General features: G+C 34.7%; 1 protein-coding gene and 2 non-coding genes across 5 annotated transcripts in view; all 3 read right to left on the reverse strand.

The window, feature by feature from the left end:
• The window catches only part of LOC115444103 (protein prickle), a 423151-nt gene that overhangs the window by 349693 nt on the left and 51551 nt on the right, over nucleotides 1-21907 (reverse strand). The window lies entirely within an intron of this gene.
• Trnaw-cca lies at nucleotides 16987-17058 on the reverse strand. Its single transcript has one exon. It is a non-coding gene; the product is annotated as a tRNA-Trp (tRNA).
• Nucleotides 18245-18316, reverse strand: Trnaw-cca. The gene has a single exon. It is a non-coding gene; the product is annotated as a tRNA-Trp (tRNA).

Below are 21907 nucleotides of genomic sequence, written 5' to 3' on the forward strand. Positions count from 1 at the left end.
CGGGTTTTCTAAAAGCCTCAATCATTGTTAAGTGTAAAAATAAATGATGGAAGGATACCCTGATGAATGGATAGTATAGTTATACAATGGCTTAATAAGAATTAATTATTGTCTTTGATTTTTACTTTGACAATATAATTAACCGCTAAGTTATGTGCGATATTGTTCTATTTATCATAAATGAGGTACAACTATAGTTGTATTATAGCTTTTACTTTTAAATGCGTGATTTGTTTCTTTGTTCTTTATACGGTCTTTAATATGCCAGTTGTATCTATGACAAAAAAATATTGTTCTTTCTTACAAGTACTAAGATTACTTTAGTTCATCTTCTCCGAAATACTATTGCATTAGTTTCTTCACATGTAATAAGCACGAGTGTAGTTAATCAAACCAATTAATTCTTATAACAAACGTAGACGAAATGTGTAATTAAATTTAATTACAAATGTCTTCAGCAAATCATCGCCCTGACATATTACATGCTAACAAGTACAAATAAGAAAAGAACCCACATGAGTTACTAATTAAATATTTCGTAGCGCGTGAAAATCATGCCTAAACATAATTTTTCAACCTATAACCATTGTTTTGAACTTACGATATGGCTCGGAATTAGGGTTGTCATCCTTTATCTTATTGTTTCCCGGATATTTTGGAATAACATTAGAGACTATTAATATTAAAGAAAAACTCTCGGGTAGACCATAAGAAATTAACATTAATAATCTATAGATGCTTTTTAAATACAGAAAGAATCGTATGCAAATTATTCATAAAAAGACTTTGAGGTAAAAACGATGACTTCCTAGCATATGCAATACCATAATTTTTTTATTTAATATTAATAACCTTATTATAAGAAAAATGTAATACTTGTAATATAAATATATTATACATAACATATAAGTCCATCATAAAATTATGAAATATTCCGAAATTGCAACAGTAAAGTGTAGTTACTACTAAAAATCCAAAACATTCCCGGATTTCCTACAACTGGCAACCATCGAAACGCATCGCGGCGTGTCGTGGCGTGCGTACAGTCTCCGCCTACTTTTAAACTTCCATTATCTATAATGGCCGTAAATGTACACCGCAGGTTGAAATTTAATTTTATTTTTGTTCTATTTGTCGATAATAATTTAGTGCGGGCGAAAGTGTTTAATTTGGCGGTGGATTTTCATTAAGATATAATAGCTCCGCCCAAGAATGCTGTTGAGATTAATACAAGTAATGTATCGAGTAAAGATGTTATTATAGGTATATAAGGACTACAATTACTTGAAAGGTTGCTTACCGAAGATTCAAGGAAGAATAATATGTAGTTTCTAGGGGCTACTTATTTTTACGCCTTGCGCAAGTAACTATTACAAAGTAATGCAACTCGTCGATCTGATATATATGATAGATCTCATAAAAGCCTGTAATAGTTCAAAACATACTTTCCTAATCTATCCATACTATTATATAAAATAGAAAAGTTTGTTTGTTTTAACGCGCTAATCTCATAAACTACTGGGACGAATTTAAAAATTCTTTTAGTTTTAAATAGCCCATTTATCGAATAAGGCTATGACATACGGGATATGACAAACAGAAACGGAGTATCAATGAAAAATGTTGCAAAGACGTGGAAATATGAAGTAAAGCCAAAGAGTATGATTTATCGTTTGACGCCCTCATCTCTGGATCTATAGCTCTGAATCTGAAAGTTCTTTCACTGATAAGAATGTTAGCTATATTATCATTGGCTACTATTTACACGCGTAAAGCCGCAATGAAAAACTAGTAATATTAAAATACATTATCACCAGCCTACATTTTAGTCCAGTGCTGGACATGGCCACCTCGAATACGAGCCATTTTAACTGGTCTTCGACCTGTCGCATTCACTTTCAGCTAGCGATCTTTCGCTAATCATCACTCTACGTAGCTTTTTTTTATACAGATGCGGCTTATTGACCCCACAGCTACTGATGGTAAGTAGAGTGGGGTCCGATAGAATTACCCCTCGGCAGTCGACACAATTATGCCGGCCTGTAACAATATACACAGGCTGATCCCGGAAAGCGACATACGTGAGCCACTGGGTTTTAACACCTTGTGTACGGTGGTCGCTATCCGGGCGGATATAAAATATATCCTACCAGTGGTGAAGGGTGAAATTTTCCAAAGGGAAGCCGACACCAAATATAGGCACGAATACTAATTATAATAAAAATTTAGCCCATGCTATAAATATTAATTATTTAATAATTTATTTTAATATTTTGCTGTATATTACAAAAGGGAAGCCGCTATCAGATTATATGGACTCTTCACCACTATATCACCAGCAAAACCGGAGCTACGACTGGAGAGCGTCCGACTCTACGCTTGCGAACTTGCCAATATTACAATACGATTTAGTAGATTCGAATATACTACAGCGGGCAGTAGTCGCGCAATAAACTAGTTATGATCGCCCCACGTGTCGCGCCACACACAAATACTTCCCAACTCGCATTTAAATGCCATAAAATCCGGTATAGAACTTCTGGTAATAATTTCCGTGATACGTTTATTAATATATTGATTCCGTGTTTCGGGCAAATCGAGTACAAGTTTGATAGCATCTCATCTGTTTATGAAACACTAGCTGTGCCCGCGGTGCCGTCCGCCTGAAAACCAATGTGTCACAAAGTTTTTCCCAACCCACGAGATTTTTCACAACCACACCCTCTTTAATTTGCATATAACTGTAATGTTCTATTTACCTAAACTTTGCTTAAGGTTATAGCTTAAGGTCCATTTTTCATACATTTTGTTTCACCTTTAATCTGGGTAACTAAACAAGTATTGACAAGTAAAGAATTTAAATTCACGTCTAGTTAGTGATTAGTTCTCGCAGTTGAAAGAAAAACGTAAAAATAATTAATATGCATGGATATTTCGGCCTTTAAAATTTCGTCATATTAAAAACTAGTTTTTGCGTAAAATACACGTTCTAGAGTAGTTTTTTGATAAATATAATTAATTAAATTATACAAATATCTTCTTCGTGAATCGCTCCATCCATTGGTAAAAACCGTATAAAAATCCGTTCAGTAGTTTTTGAGTTTATCGCCTTCAGACAGATAGAGAGACGTAACGGGGACTTTGTTGTATAATATGTAAGGATTTAACGCTTAGCATCTCGAAACAAACTATCTAATAATACTCAGGCCATCTTCAAGTTCATCTCATTAAAACTGCTCATGATAAAACTAAAAAAATATTGCACGCTCCATGTTAATCGTGATAACGCTGGTAAATGGTTTTTTTAAACCCAATTAAGGGACGGAATAGGACTTTAATATTATATAAATAGTAAAGTCCAATTAAGAAGACTACGATTTTTTTATTTCTGTCCCGAGCAATGTTGAAAGCTTTTATGTTCCGATTTAACGACATAATATGCAATGTTTATTAAAATTATAAGATTTAGATGCTTCAAAACTATTAAATAAATCCTTCTTGTCACATAAAGGGATAAGCCGACCAAATACAAAAGCTTTACTCTAATCTATATTCCCAAATAAATGGTAATAAAATGTCTACTATCTATATTACCGTCTAATACGAGTCGAATAAAATTTACTTTAAACTTTTGTAACAGGCCATTAACATCTTATGTGATTTCAATTTTCCGTTAGACAAAAAGATATTTAGCCGATAGTGTTGTTTACACCTGTAATGATTTGTCACCTAGAATAAGTACCTTATATTGTGGATCTTTCATATGTATTTTTCTGTGATAATTCGTTGGGTGTCTATTAATAAATAAATAAATGTCTCGGAATGTGAATGGCATTTCTTCTCTTTATAGGCATAATAATGCTCTCGGGATGCTGTTGGGACTGGCACAACTCTGTAGCACTTCTGTTATGTTTGCTGAATCTAGATTGGACTGCTTTGCTTCTTCGCCACCATGTGCAAGCGATTTGCTTCTCTAGTTCACAAGATCTGGGCCGCACCAACAGCACTCTGGCCATAATAGTACGCAGATTTGTCTGTGTGTATATAAATCACAGTTGCACTATCTCTCATGGATTGGAGTGTCGTTCCTCGTTTTTAAAGCTGTAATACACAAGAAAACGTATACTAGCATAGTATACGTTTTCTTGTGTACCTACTAACAATTTTGAGTCTTCAGTTACTCGTAAATGAAATAAAACTAATAATATGTAACTTATCACCAAACAAACAGCTCTTAATCCATTTTTAAGAACAAGCTTTTTAAACCAATCTTGTCATAACTCTAAGACTCTGCACATGATATTTTAGTCCCAGTGTATTTTTAGATACGTTTTTTATTATTATATATACAAAATGGTAATTTTATTAAGTATGTTTATTTTTTAACTTGTACTCTACCGGTGAGGTCACGCGAATTCCTGACCTCTCTCCCAAAACTGGATCAGAGGCGGTCTCGCCGCCTAATTGCATGGAGCGTAATTATGGCGCGAAAATAACGTGTTTCGTACGAGACTGAGTCGAAAAACATATAATCACGCGAAATAAGCCAGAATTCCTAAGAATAAGGTTATAATGTCTTGGCAGAGTGATCCAGAGGGCGAGATGGTTGTAAGCGAAAGGTCGACCAAATTTTATCAATGTCAACAATTATTTTGATTAATTTATTTTGTCAATGATCTGTAGTAAGATATTGGAATTGTTTATTTAAAAACGCATAAATATTCGATCCGTGTTTAGATATTATAAGAGTCTCAAAGAAGAATTCAGTTGTATCATAGTGTATTGTGTGTGGGACTGCACCCAACAATGATAGGGCGGCGCTTAGCCAGTTTTTGTTAGAACCCTATAATGTTTTCAATACATAACTATGTCTATGTATATTTTAAAGTTAATTCTAGCGCATCTCACAGTATATATTGGATAGTCGACCAGACTATAGAAATATTTAATTTTATAATTTACAAATAAATAATCCCAACATCCTCCTTCCGTTTTGATTCAGCACATTTACACCTATATACCTCATTAATCATTCACAAAATACACCAAAAATCAAAAACATCTGATGAAAAACACACGTACATCCATTAAACCCTCATTATACGTAGACACACAAAAAGCATAATAACAACATTTACCCGAGTCTCCGGGCATGCGAGTCCGAGACTCAGCGAATGTGAGTTTTTGCCGGCCGAATACAAGCTTTATTTAATGTGCCGCTTAAAGACCTCGTGCGGCTTGATTGATTGGGCCAATGCAGGATGTTTGAAGACGAGTTTTTGCCCAATATTTGTCCGGCGAATGCCGATGGTAGTTGGGGTTGATTGATATTGGTTGTAATAATTTTCGTATGTTTTAAAGCCCATATTCAGGCCTACGAACAACGGGATATAATATTTTAGATCCTCAGTTCAAAGTTATTTCCCTTCTTCATTTAAAAACGAGTCTTTCACCACAGCACCCACATTAACAAACGAATGACTCACATAAGTCATAATATATCCAATGGGAATTTAATACTTAACACATTTCAAGACTTTAAGCATGCTACCACTCCACCAAAAGGGCGTTTCTATCGTACATCAATCATTTTTTTCAACGAACAAAATATAACAGACGTCATCATTGAATTGAAAGCCGGTAAAAACAAGTGTAGCCGATATTCACATAAACAGACAAACGAGTTGTGCACTAGACCCCCTACGTACTAATAATGCTTTTAATGGGAAAAATTTGCTCCAAACTGGTACTTACTACTTATAAGTAGTGCATTCCGCGAAAACCATTATATTATTTTACGTTATCTTAAAAGGGTAGCGAAGGGTCTTAATAACAGGATTTATATCGGCTTACCTTTTTCAAATAGTATAATATATAATAATTACAATTCTTATTAAAATAGTCGATTCCCTTTTCAAATTGTTTACCTTTAGACTATGAAGGGGAAACTAAAAATTGGCGGTTTATTTAAAAATAAATTAAAGAGGATTGTAATTTTAGATTAAAAGTTTTGTAAAGCTTTGGTGGGTGTAAAGGTAGACTGTTCAAATCTTAAACCTTGATTTGTACAATTATTTTATTTCTCATGATCGTTGCCTCAACTTTCCAGACCTCATGCAGGACTCATCTACATACATATCTAATTATGGTTATTCATAGTTCTAAGTATACTACGGAGACTTAGCTTCCACCGCTTCCTTTCACCGATAGAGCACCAACTTAGTGTATTAGGTCCCATCCTTGAATTAAATAATTATATTACCAGCCTCGTATTATATACTGCCCGCTGCTGAACACGGCCTTCCTCTACTAGTGAGAGGGTTTAGGCAGACTTTACATACCCACGAAATTCATATGAAAAATTGTCAAGTAGGTATATCGCTTTCCTCACGATGTTTTAATTCCATGGTTATTAAAAACAAAAAACGGAAATCAGACCGGAAAAAATAACCAGCGAAACTCAAGTAGCCCTCGCACTGAAAATTCCGTGTCCATTCTCATAGACTTTGATCAGAGAATCCTAACAAAGTTGTCGATCTTCGCTACTTATATGGAGGAACCTAAAGCAATTATAAATAGGTGAAACAAAAACATAAGGAGTTGTGTGGCCATAGAGACTGATTTAAACATTGATAAGCTTAGTTCACACAAACGACGTTTTAAAAGATGCTAAGAAGCTTCAAACGCAACTTATAAATCATTTCAAGAAATGCTACTGCTCCTTTCAGCCTGAGAACGAATTTGTCCAAATTAGAATAATATGTTTGACATGCTGATAAATAATTTCTGTCTGTTGTTTCATCGTTGAATTTGATCTACAGTTAGAAATTTGAATAGATCACAGTAGCGAAAGTTGAAATGTTCCGAAAGGGAAGCCGACGCAGCATATAGGTACTAATATATCTATTTAAATTCTACAATATTCTACATAAAGGGAAGCCGGCAAGAATCGGGTTATATGGACCATTCGCTACTGATTGGTCATAAACGTGTAAACAAAATACAGTTAAAAAACCTATGTGTGAACGTGTTGAAAACGCACGCATCAAAAAACTTCGTGTGCATATACCCTTAGATCTTGTCTTTGGAAGTAGGCACTTGCCCCTCAACGGAACGCCGGATTCCGCACATTAACGTCCACCGTATGTGATAGACTTGCCCAGTCCAAGCAATCCCTCCCCCCCCCCCCACTTCCAATCAAGTAAAAGTGCATACTCAGACTTACTCCGGTAAAGACTTATATATATGCGAAACCGCGATCAATTCTAGTCTAGTAAAGAATATAATTATAATAATAGCAGTCCTGATAATTACTCTCCCACTGCTGGGCACGACCTCTTCTACTACTGAAAGTTTTTAGGCCTTAGTCCACCACGCCGGCCTAGTGTGGATTGGAAGACTTCGCACACCACCAAAATTCCTGTATAGAACTTCTCAAATATTCAGGTTTCCTCACCTCAGGTTAAAGCAAGCGATAATTCATAAAGATACACACATATTTAAAAAAAAAAGTCATCGATGTGTGCCCTTGGGATTTGAACCTGCAGACATACGTGTCAGCAATCCGTTCCACACCCAACTAGGCTATCGCTGCTACAAGAATATAATTAAGTTTTTTAAAATTTAATAAAACTTGTAAATCGCAAAGAAATCTATAACTTATCTTATATCGGCAGTTTTGGTTTATGTAAACTATGATAATAAAACGGTCAAGTCACAAAAACCGGTGGACACCCACGTGACATCTCTATTATTATATTATCATAAAAATCGGTTTCATACATAACACACTAACGTTTTGGAAATGCCGAGACTCATTCATATTCATAACAATATAAAAAATATCATAAATCGATCAATAAGATACGAATCGTAGTTGTTTAGCAAGTTCGGATTAGTAGATCTTCGTGATTAAAACACAGAGTAATAAAAATAAAAAGCCGACAATATTTGGATGCGGTAAATTCGTAAGCCTAATACTTTGATATTACGTTCATGAATGCTAAATACGTGGACTATAATTTCGAAGGCATGGCATGAACAAACCCACCATTCTATTATTTTAAGACGCCTCTCCGAGTAAAAGACTTTGAGAAATACATACCTGATTTCATAGCTGATGACAGGCGGGATACGTTCGATAATAAACAAATATTTACGAAATAAATAATCACTTAATTTTTTTTAAGTCTGTTATTAAATTTCAAATACCAAAATTATTCCTTAAATTGTCTATCTAATAAATGATGATGAAAATGAAAAAGATATGTACTTTGAGAGGAAATGTACAGAATGTAAGTTCATTCCCATTACAAAAAATTTAAACCACCAAAGTAAAGGTACTATATTGCAGAATTATATATTAATTAACTACAAAAGTGATTACTACTCCGCAAAATACTTTTATAATTAAGTTATGGAACGCCCAAATCCAGGCAATTAATATTAAGCATAATAATTACAAGGGTATTACTCGAGCCGCCAAAATAAATTCCCAGTGGCAAAACGAATGCTGTCATTTCATTAGTGTGAAATATTGTTTCACTTGGTATTGGTAGGAAAAAATCGGTTTAATAATTCCTAATATTAGAGCGTTCAAAAAGCAAACTCTCCAGCTTTATATTTTACTATAGATTACTATTTTAATAAGGACGACACCGCTCATTATAATAATGTCAGCCCTGTGTCATATACTGTTCCACTCCAGGGCAGTTCCTCAAGGTAGTTTATTTTTTTTAAGAAGACCTAACATTCATTTTTTATACAAATTATTAGTAATTCTTTGCATATTTCCGCCGGAAAGTTGTCATCAAGTATGTAACAAATTACTCAAGACCGTTGTTTCGGAGAGGGCTTTAATAGAAACATACCCTTAGTAAATCCGACTACAATTTTAAATACAAACGTTTTATAAATTGTGTCGCCAGTTTTGGTTGAAACATAAACCTGATCTAATGCGTATATTATATGGCAGTTATATATGTCTTCATTCACTCAAAACTAATTTCGGAGGGCCATCAATTCGTGCCTGACAGTCCGTTTGTCGATCCGTATCTTTGGAGTGAGTTTCCGGTCAGTCTAAAGAGGTTTGTCTGTTTTTTGAGGTCATTGAAGTGTAATTGGGCTTTAAAACAGTGTTATGGTAAAAACGCTGCGTGTGATATGCATAACTTCATAAAATGTATGTTTTGTACACATGGTATACGTGCGGACTTAATGCCATGGGCATAATCTCCCAGTCAACCTTGGGGTGTAGAGGACGGAGGCAGGTGTATAATAAAAGAAAATGAAAAACACATAAAAAGAGTAATAATAAACAAATTAGTCGAAAACAACACGGTTTTACTCACGTTTAAAACGTTTTGTTTTCGACTAATTTAATATGTCTCGCGTAAGTTTTAATAATAACAACATACTCGCATATATAAATATATAGATATATAAAAAATACATATATATACATATATACATTTTGTTCATAGCTCTGCGAATATGCTCTTTTATTCATATCGAATATAAAATGTCTGTAGCTTAGTGGCGTAGAGTAAAAATTTTCCGAAAGGCAAGCCATTTTGGATATGACTGCTACTAATAAGCAAATTGTTAACATCAGACAAAATAAGCCCCTTTTATATATTTTTAAACGCCTTTTACAAAACGCAATAGAACTAAACATACATTATAATCTAGATTGTCATACTTAATATCCCTTAACTGAAGTAATACAAATGTATGCCTAAAGAAACTATATAATAAATTAATGTTGTGCGAAATTATTCTCGCTATTTCAGGATAAACAACCCGATAAAACTATTAAATCCACGTCAGACAGGCGAGAAAATGCAGTACTCGTAAACAGTTTACACGTGAGGCGAGCGTGGGCCGCTGTCTCTGTCAATTACCTGAACGACAACCAAGTGGCGCAGGAGAAAGTCGCTACCGTACGCAAACTTTGGGAGAAATAGGATAATTTAGGCGCCACGCAGACGCTATTTATTATTATGAAAACGAGTTACTGAAGACGCTCAAACTTGATCACATATCTGCCTACATAGACCTAGGTTTTATTTATGGCTTCTAGATGCAAAACTTTTTGCATAATTAAACCTTAACTGTGAACTCTTAAGGAATAAAATTTTGCGTAAATTATTTCCTAAACATCGCCTATTTCTAATTTATTCAGTGCCTTGTGCCTTCACTTTTTGCAAACATTCAAATCTCCTGACATTATCACAAACTTTCGTATACGTTTTTCGTAACGTATTAGTTGGAGGTTTCTAGTGATTATACTGTCCGTTAGGTTTAAGGATCGACACCCACGACAGGCAAAAAAAGCTAATACTGACTGAAGAGGGTATCAATTAACCAAATATAAAGCTTTCGCGCCCATAGAAAACAATTCCGATAGCATTCATTATGTCTTCAAAACGCATATTTTCTTAAAGATTCCGTTTCTCCAGCCACCAAGAGTACCAAGACCTCCTGACCTACGATTCTAACAAAATACGACATCAAAGGCGATGCCGGAAGCTTTGTATAAGGCTTTAAATCATGCGTATGGTCATAAAGAGCGCAGTCGACACACTTTGAAAACTTATGAGCTGTTGTCCATTGTAAGTTGACCTCCTTAGTATAGAATAGACTCAAAGTTAGAGATGTAGTAAGTATCCCATAGATATATAATAATAAGCCTTTTATTTTATTATTAGTAATATAGTGAATACATTTTTTATATCTTCTGCTAAATAATCATCATCATTGTATATAATATTATATTTGCAATAACTTTATAGGTCAATGCCTCAGTCGCTGGCCTAGCGCGGGTTGGTAGACTTCACATACCTTCGAAATTATATTAGAAAACTTCTCAGAAATTCAGGTTTCCGCACCATATTTTCTTTCACCGTTAACGCAAGCGCTAATTTACAAAGAATACACACATAACTTTAGAAAAGTCAGAGGTGCGCGCTCTTGGGTTTTGAACCTGCACATTCATCTCAACAGTCCATTCCACTCCCAACTAGGCTATCGCCGCCTATAAAATTGCAATATATTGCAGATATTTTAATTGCATGATCACCTCACGTCGCGGAAATGACACTAATTCTGCCACTACATTCGGCAATACAGGCGTGAAATTAAGCAATAAGCCGCAATTGATACCTCACTCCAGCAAAGCCTTGTACGGTACTATTTGACTCAATTACAGGCAGTTATTTATATAATACGAGTATTCGTAGAATATCGTAGAGTAAAATCGTAAGAAACGGGCTTAGAAATAAGAAATCTCAAAACAGCGACATCTATTAACTGTAATTTGAACTATACATAAACCATATTTTTACAATCATTAGATAAAAGTATACGTACGATACTATAAATAGCATAGTTAAAGTTACGTAAATGAAATAAATAAATGGCTAAAAATTATATTGTTAGCTATAAAATATTTAAAATAAGTTTTATCTGACGATAGAAAAATGAATCTTTACTAATTTCAAAATATTTATTATACGACACACATAGCTTTTATCCCCTTATTATAATTTCTTTTTTTCGCGATGAAAAATGTGGTTATTGCTATCACCACATGTGGGGGTGAGTGACGCCTTTTATACCCTAACAAATGTACCCACTTTTCGCCAATTTATTCCCATAACATGATAAATAATGACATGGTATAATAATAACCTTCGTCAAATAAATATCTAGTTAGGCCTGATTGACACGGAGTCGGCAAGATGCACAAAAACAAACAAAGTTGCTGGCCATATTAATGAAATGCACAGCCAGCACATAAGAACAGCTCGGTTTTTGTTCACATTACGATAAAGTTATGGGTCTAATTAAAATGGTTAATGCAGATTTAGCTGAAGCATTTTTAACCGAGCTTCTTTCATTTTTCATAAGGTTTTGATAGAAGACTATTAATTCTTATGTCTTGATGTCGACTGTCAATTTCGAGAGCTCTTCAGTTGGAATCTAGACACGAAACAAATACTTATTTGCAAATCATATATAAACTTGGAGAAGAGAATAATTTACATTTCACGAGTTAAACGAAAATTAAATTAAAGAAACCGCTTTACCAAACATTCCACATTGAAACTAAGAGAATAAATTCCTTTTTGATACATACATATTTTAAAATGATGCTTACATTAATAAAGATTAATGCAAAAATTAATACCATTGAACCAGTTTACGTAGACCCCTCATCTTCATAAGAATAAAATTGCCGGCGAGACAACAAATCAAGTACGATGATGATTATTCAACATCATTTATAGATGGTGTGATTTATGGGCCATGTCATTATTTAGACGCGAAACTAGTATCTGTGACAGTAAGTAGTTACTACAAAGGTAAATCTAAAGTAATGTTCCACTGTAGGGCACATTTTTTTTAAATTGAGACTTCTTAAAAATCCTTACGATTTGAAATTCGATGAAACAAAAATGTATCACGATATTTGAAAAAGGAACAGCATTCGACCATTGCATGCTATATTTTGCATCGTTTTATTGTTTTGTTAGTATGTATTTCATACATATGTTTGCGCCTGCGTATTACAAAGCTCTAGTATAAAGCAAGCGTGTTGAATTATTTGTGTATTTTATTTATGTGAATATTTTAATCTCACTAATAAATTAATTTTACAAGTATGTTTAAGTATTATACAATAAAAATAAACCTTGCATTTATCCTAAAACTCCTTATACTCCATCTTAATCTGTTGTAGGCTATTTTTAAGAAGTTTCCCTTTTGCCGTGTGTGAATTGTTTTTTTTTGTGTCCTTAATACAAAGAATTAATAAAGCAACTTCTTTTTAAATATTAAGAATATTTTTGTATGACTGAATGATAAAAATAGCGATGAATAAATAAGCGCAAAAACTGCCCAAAAACAACACTCCAACTATCACGAAAGAATCATAAAGTCTCTACCGAGCTTGAAAGAAATAGGTACAATGGAAAAGCAAAAGGAAAGGTTTATTTGAGTATCTCTGAATATAACAATAACAAAATAGTTTTTACAAAATATTATTACTATAAAATAAATAAAAGAGCTTTTTCTTGCGTAATTAATAATTAGAATTAAAAATATTACATAAATACAAGTATTCCCAAACCAAACGAAGCGTCCTTCAGCAGTTCAGTAGCTGTCAAAAAAACGTCATAGTCTAATAAAGCACGTCTGGCGGCGGTAATATAATAATTGTGGTTAGTGGTCTGCGGTGGTTATGAAAAGGTTGATGCCTCCGTGACCCGCACCTGTCGGCTTCTGTGGTCTGCTAGTCACTGGACACATGTAATAATGCTATCTAGATTATCGTCAGTTGTTTTGATACTGACAGTGAGTAAAAATAGGACTTTTTGATGGGTGGTTAACAATTAAAAATAAAGATAGAAACTGGATTATGATAGCGTAGTTTATAGCCAATCTGGTATTGAAATACGGTAATTTTAGAGACTCCTTTTAGGCTGATTAAGATAAAATAGTTTGTAATATTAATTAAGATGTCAAATTTATAAACTATCTGGAGAATAAAAAACATAATTACAACATAATTCAATTTCCACCACACAACACCGTGTAAACTATTGTGTTTCGATTTAAAGAACTTTGATGCCAGTTTCATTACTAAAGTTTTGAGGCAAACCATCAAATCTCTCGGGATAAATAGTGCCATTTACTATCACCTAGTAATATTTCATCATCATTATCATCCACTGCCGAATGTGGGCTTCTCTCAAAGATTTCTAGATTGACCTATTCCGCCTCCAACAACATCCAACGACTTTTATTGGGTCATCCGTTCATCTCGTAGATGGACGTCCGACACTGCACTTGCCAGTTCGCCACCACCACTCCAGAACCTTCATGCCCCATCGGCAATCCGTTCTGCAATCTGAGCCTTACCTACAGCCACTTCAGCTGGCTAATCCGAAGGGCTTTTAGTAACTCAATAATTGACTTAGTAATATTCAGTTTACTATAATTTTACTTTTCAATTTAAATCTCGAACGTCTTGATACCGAGTATGGAGCCTTATGGTAACCTTATTTCGTCACTTGCCAAAACAATTTCCAATCTAACGGCACTTCAAGCACTCTGCTAGTACAAAGGTACTCGTCAACATAAACATGCAGGTTACTTCTCATTAGAGCCTCACTTCTCGCTAACACTTGACGAGCTTTCGAATTACAGCGTGTGGCTTTTCACTTGATTTGGGTTATGGTGGATGTATTCGAGGTTTAGAAACGACGAAAGAGCGCTACGAGTTGGTGATTGACTTGGAAACGTAGTAATAAGAGAGATTTATAAATACATTTAGGCTTAATAATATCGGCCTTGTATTATATACTGTCCCACTGCTGGGCACGGGCCTCCTCTATTATCCGAGGAATTAGGCCTATGTACACCACTCTGGCCTAGTGCAGATTGACAGACTTCACACACCCTCAAAATTCTTGGAGAATTTCTCAGGTAATCAGGGTCCCTCACGATGTTCTCCTTTAGCGTTAAAGCAAGCGATAATTTACAAACTATACACACAAAACTTTAGAAAAGGCAAAGGTGCATACCCTTGGGATTTGAACCTACGGACATTCGTGTCGATAGTCCGTTCCACTCCCAACTAGTCTATCGCCCCTTACATCATTTCGGGCTCAGTCTAAATTAAGTCAAAACATAAAGCAATACCATTTTAATACTTATGTTTATATACCAAGTTGTACATAAAAGTCTAAGAACTAACTGACCGACTGACTGACAGACAATGCACACTTTAAACCAGCACGTCTTAAAGCGAGAAATTTTACACACGAATACGTTATAAAATATAATTGAGCAGTAAAAAAGTATTTTTAAAAAATATTTTCCAAAGAATTACGTCGAGTCAGCCACACTTGTTCTAATATTTATTCATCTCTTGTAAAATTCCACAATCAGTAAAACAAATCCTAATAAACACACCCAAGGTATAGCATTTTTAAGAATAGCAGCATAAAGATGTCATCTACACTTTCTTACGACTTGCCTTAGCACTAAGTAACGACCTACGCAAGAAGCCTGTTGTTAGTCGGAACAAAAATGAACCATCAGTATATTGAGCCACTCCAAGATATTGCTATTCTGAGAGCCTCATGTCTTAACATCTCATGTAGTTCCTAAGGTGCAACGTAAAAACATTTTTCAATGGAACTTTTTATCTTTCACTAAAAACCTACTGCTTTAGAAAGTAGTGTAATCCGAATAGTAAATAATTATGTAGTGAATGAATTAATCAATCTCTCCTAACCGAATTTCGGCCACGGCAGCTAATGTTAACGGAGATCAACCAGGTACGCAGGAAATATTATAGTGCACAAGTGTGTGCGCAATACACAGATGCACTCTCAATGACTGTTTTAAAACCTTATGGTTGCTATCCGGGCGGACATAAAATATCCTACCACCTGCAAAATATACTTAGGTATATATGGATACAGTAACAGCCATATTATGATTCAAAACAATACTAACCCCTCGAAGAAATTGATCCAATTTTACTGGCTACAAGCAGCATGACCCACCATTATTCAAAAGACAATTCCCAACCATTACACCGACCGCGTGAAATTTCCAATCAAGATGACGTAAATGTAACAGACTCTTCAATTATAACTCTTCGTTAGCTGTGTGAATAATTACGATTATCAACGCGCTAGTGCCGAGTTTCGTCCAATCAACTGACATTGTGTCCGCGCAACTGTGGGCTCATGTTGAATTATCAAATATTCAGTGAGTTGTCAGTTTTTTGGGTTTTCCCAGCAACGTATTGTAAACTGTGTGGTCTTTCGTACTATTCTTGAGAAGGTTTAGGCCTCTTAATGGTCTATGCTGGCCTAATGACGGCTAGTAGAATTCAAAAATCTTTAAATCCTCAAGAAGAATTCTTAGATATAAACTAGGTTAAGATTGGTAATTAACTCTGCCTACCTTTTTGGGATGCAAGCAACACTTAGCTAATTTTGACAGTAATACGAAACTTCGTCCGAAATGGGAATCAAATCCAGTATCTACCAAGGTGCTGTTATCCCAGTGGGATGACCACAAAGCTACTCCAATTATTTGTGAAATATAACACAATGTTTTTGTTTAGGTACCCATTAAAATTCCTGTAACACAACCCGAACCTTATACAGCTGCAATTAAAAGAAACCATTCCATATAGGGGGACAATAATGTCCACACTTTTGCGTTAGTTATGTCCATTTACGTCAACGGCGGCCAAAAATAGCCAAACTCAATCAATTGGCGCCAAAACTGTGATATTTTAATTGTTCGAAACGAACTAATCGGCTAGAGGCGACAGCAATGCTGGGTTGTTAATTATTGTTAATTGTAAAGTGTTAGAATGGAAAATATTTAACATTATTTTAACATAACGTTAGACATTTATCCTTAGAGAATAGGCAGAAGTGCGGCTAGTGAACTAACAGTTTACTAGCTTTGCTCACGAATCGCCCGCGTGAAGGAGTTTTCCGGGATAAAAGTCCCGCTGTATATTTTCCCGGGATAGAACATAGCTTATAACCTTCTCAGGGTCTTTAACTATCTCTATACCAAATTTCATAAAAATCCGTTTAGAATTTTTGAGAAAATCGATAACATTCAGACAGACAGAAAAAGGGACTTTGTTTTAATATAAGTATGTATAGATTTAACGTACTTCCTTCCTTGTCCCATTCGAGTAATTTCATTCATATATTTACGCTTTATAAATAAGTATAATTGTTTGCGATTGTTCCGACCGTAGACTTCACCGATTTTAATAAACATTTTTTTAGGTAAGTCTACTATATTTAACCTGGTCAAACGACAAGCCCAAACTGTGAAAACGTTGATTATAAGTTGTGAGATGCTTCAGAATATCTATTTAATAATGCTCATAATGCTGTAACAAAAATGGAGCAGTTCAATTGAATAGCTTCGTAATTTTGACCCCGACGTGATTTGAACACGCAACCTTCTGATCTGGAGTCAGACGCGCTACCGTTGCGCCACGGAGTCGCTGATGGTGACTTCATAACAAACGACATCCACGCTCAACTAACCATAATCAAAGCTTATATCGATAATCTGACTGGACTTAACAATAAGTACATTACATGCTTAAAAATCGGCTATTTGGCATTCATAAGTCTACCAATCTGCAGTAGACCAGTGTGGTGGATTTAGGCATAAAACTTCTCAGTAATAATCCCGTGCCCAGCAGAGGGCAGTAGATTATTATATGAGCACAACAAAATGAACTCTACAGCACCTGATAAGTAGAGTGGGGTGCAATGGAATGTCGACTGGTGAGAGATGATGACTCTTCGGCAGTCGACACAATTATACAGGCCTGTTGAAACCGGATATACACAGGCTGAACCCGCGCGACACTTACAAGGGTCACTATACTTTTAACACCTTGTGGTTACTATCCAGGCGGATATAAAACATCCTACCACCAACAGCGTATACAGAATTATACTATAGTCATTGTGTGATCGAAGGCAATGGACGGAGGCGACTAAATGTGGTTAATCTGTAAGTGAGCGCGCTCAGCCGCCGTGAAATAACAAAATTGAATTGAGTGTGGGAATGCTCGTGCACCTGTCTCGATGGTGATGACGGCCATCTTTATAACTAGCTTGGATCGCGGCTTCAGCTGTACTAATGTGTGTTCTACATTGTAATTTTATAATCATTTGGAACCAAAAATTAAAAATTCTGTTTTAATAATAGAGTTTAAAAAAAATACTAATGTAATTTTTTTATAATGATAAAAAATAATGTTTACGATTAATAAATGAGAACTCGTGATGATGCAACAAAATCTCACGTACTACTACAATCGGTTCCGTTTATAACTATGAATTAATTTTCGCGACGTTACTATCATTATAAAACTCGAACGAGTAAAAACTATTATCAAAAAGTATTTTTTTAAATTGTCAACAGTAAAATCAATTCATAATTTTTTTTGTCCTGCAAGTTCTAAGTAACCACATTTTGGTTCCAAAACGACTAGAAAAGCACGGTGTATAGAAATTTTCGAACACAGTCGTAATAGGAAACAAAATGTTCATAAGACGTAAGCGTTGACGATGAAAGAAAACCGAAATTTATATATAAATTTTGCTCACCTTTTCTATGAGGTATGAAGAATCGAAAATCCAGAAAAAAAATACTAAAAACAAAAATGACCATTTGACCCCGACGTGATTTGAACACGCAACCTTCTGATCTGGAGTCAGACGCGCTACCGTTGCGCCACGGAGTCGTTGGCGATATTGACAAAATTATCCATTGTAATCTCAATACTTATTATCCATGACATTGATAATACTAATTCGAAATAAACAGTCTAGATTTAAACTCATTTCTATCTCTTTCATTTTCTATACAAATAACACAGACAGTATAATTATTAATCGTATCCTTTACAATACACTATTTGTTATCTGTATTAGTAAAATAATGATAGTCTGAGTATCAAAACATAAACTTGATATCTCCTCGAATTGTAATTATAACAATAAATACAGAAGAAACAATTACAAGGCGAACTTCTTTTAAAAGTAAAATTCTTGTTATATACAACAGAGGCGAAGCATCCATAGAATCTGATTCGTATCGTCTTCCCTTTTAGGTTTATTTACGTTTGTCTTAGTTTTTGTTTTCTCATAAATTGGCCGCGATATTTGCACTGAGCATTTTTATTCCCTTAGATTACCTTTTTGAAAAATATCACTCTTGGCCGCTGATACACATTGTTTATTCCGGAAAGGAACTTTTACTCAAGCTAAACTTGCCAATATTAAAAGCCCAAAACCTCTTCTATAATATTGATGAGATAAGCAATACGTTACAAAGTTAATTAATCACCACTTTCCATAAATATCAGAATAGACAGCTGATGCCGTCTGAGTGAAATAGCAAGAGAGTGAGAGAAAGAGACAGATATACCTTCGAAATACCGCTTAACAGTTTATCGCCTGTTATCATAAAAGTGAAAATCTTTAAAATGTTTTCTTTATAGCTAGTTTTATGTTATTGTTACTGCATTTACGTCTCTAAATCGGCATTTTTAAATACAAAACACGGAAATGTAATATAGTTTCATACGATCTCAATTTTATTACTGGCTCGAAGTATTGTTTAGTTTTTTATGGTATAGCAAACCAGCAAAAGTAAAAGGTCACGAAATTTTAAGTGTTTCTTATTGATCTCTTCCGCACGAAAACAACATACATTAAAACGCTGGTGCCTGATAAATACATGAAATAAAATAAAATACTTTATTTATCACATAGACCAACAAAGTTGCACTTATGATACCTCAAAACAATAAATTTCTAAATAACATTTAAGATCACTTATATATAACTACGGACATTTTAAATTAGGTATAAAATTAATAAGGAATGTAAGGCATAAGATAAAACAAAATAGCCAGCTCGGGTTGGGTTATAAAAGGGTTCTGGAAACACTTACCTAAATATTTTAGAACCTAGTGTCTCGTTGTTCACGCTACCTACGATATAATATATATTTTTTTTATATTTATTATTTTTTAATATGGCTTAATATATGTAGTTTTATTTATAGGTTAGTGTGTTACGTATACGAAGCACTGTAAACTCGTGTCTCAAATACAACTGAAACTCACAATAAACCAGATGGACTTGGGACATGATTACACAAATGCGTACGCTTAAAATTCATAGAGCGCTTCTCAAACGTGCGTCGTCCGCGCGTAAAAACGCATCGTTTCCACAGGCCCTTAGTGCAGGTGAAAATGTATAATAAATAATGCATTACCTTTTAATGTTTCATCCATTTATTTTTATTCCCAAGCATTAAAGTTACTAAAACTACAACGGCTGTTTAATTTGAATAATTAATATTAATTTGAGATCATAAAACGAAGCATAAAGATATAAGTTTATCTAAAAATTTTAATTTTATGTATGTTATATACAAATACATTTACTCAACTCAGAAAATTTGTTTTCTACACCTATAATATGCAATTTGTTTACTTTCAAAACCCTAAGAACATTCTCTACCTTCTTATTTATATTTGCTCGTTCGCCCGCGTGAGAGTTTTCCGGGATAAAAGTCCCACTTTATATTTTTCCGGGATAGAAAGTAACCTATGTCCTTCCCAGGATCTGAAACTATCTCGATGCCAAATTTCATCAAAATCCGTTGGGTAGTTCTTATGTTTAAGCTTTACGGAAGACATTGACAAATAGGCCGGCATAATTGTGTCGACTGGCGAGGGACAAACGTTTCTCGTCAGTTAGACTCTATCTTAGCACTACTCTACTTACCATCAGGTGCAGGACCACTTTTCATTGCCCGTATAAAATAAAAAAATAAATGTGGTAAATTTTACTCATTTTTATGGAATTCACGCTTGACTAAAAATTTATTAGGAAAATTGTTTCATATAAAAAGACCTTATGGTTCCTTAAACACTTTTTCTTTATTTCCCATGGTTTTATATCCTCATACAGTTCAAGTTAAAAAAAACACATTTTATAAACGTAGGAAAAGAATTCCCCACTTCTTATCATGACCGAGCATATTTTTTAAATAAAATCTTGAGAAGTGCATTAAAGATTTTCGCAGTAACTCTCACGGGCCCTCGGGAGGGTCGAGCTAAATCCCTGTTTAAAAGAAATCTCATTTATTCTCAAACTGTTATCCACGTCGATAAGGGGAGTACAGAATTACAAGTGGATAAACGGTAGAAAAATATTTAACAGCGTGCCTACGAGCTGTTTGTGCGTTTCTATACGAAACGTACTTCGGCAAAAGAGGCATATTTCTAGCTTACGAGAATCTACACGCGATGTAATCAACATACTGCATACGTAATATCGTGGCTTGTCAATTCACCTATTTGACTCTTTAGCAGTGGCGAAGGGTTAAAATTTGCCGACCAACATATAGGTAATAATTTATGCATTAATCATCATCATTAGCCCGTTGCAGTCCACTGCTGGACATAGGCCTCTGCCAAGGTATGCGTCAGAGCCCGGTCTGCTGCTTTATAGACAGCAGAGGGCGACCCACGCTACGTTTGCCAAGACGAGATCTCCACTCCAGAACAAGCTTACTCCAGCGGTTATCTCTTCCGCGACGTATATAACCAGCCCATAGCTACAACCTACTAAATTTCAGAGTTATTATGGATACAGTCTGCCAGTCGTTCTAATAACAATTAGATTTTACATAAATTAGGAAGCCGGCATGAATCGGGCAATAAAGACCCCTTACCACTGCTCTCTAGGCTTTAAAAACAATAGTAACACAACGAATAAATTACTTCAAGGACTGTAGACATTCCTCCAATCGTTAATGCTATTAGAAAGCAATTAATAAATCTATTACTAGGATATGAAAATTCCTTTTTTTTTATATCTGCTGTAATGGTTGTAAGATATCTTCTGTACGGCCTGTGCCCATCAAAATTAATTCACACGTAGCATTTTTTTCATAATATAAGTTATTTAAACGTGTAAACAAAATGTTAATCCGTTATTAGCCTTAAGTAAGTGTATCAGATTGTGTCACTAGTATTAAGGTCTGTGGATTTATAATCAATAAATAAATCTATTGGTAGTGTTCTAGTCTATCACGCAAAAACTATGAAAACATATTAAAGAAGATGAAATTTGGCATAAGTACAGATATTCCAAGCTGTGTTTAAACACAGCACAGCAAAAAAGGTATTTGACTTTATAGTCAAATATCTTTTTTTGCCGTAAAAGACTTGTTCGCGTGCTCAGCCCCGAGCAAGTGCTATTAACTCTATAATTGGATGACCTTATAGACTTAACTTTTGGACCTCTTGTCAAAT

Source organism: Manduca sexta, chromosome 16, assembly GCF_014839805.1.
Source record: "Manduca sexta isolate Smith_Timp_Sample1 chromosome 16, JHU_Msex_v1.0, whole genome shotgun sequence".
NCBI classification, from domain to species: Eukaryota; Metazoa; Arthropoda; class Insecta; order Lepidoptera; family Sphingidae; genus Manduca; species Manduca sexta.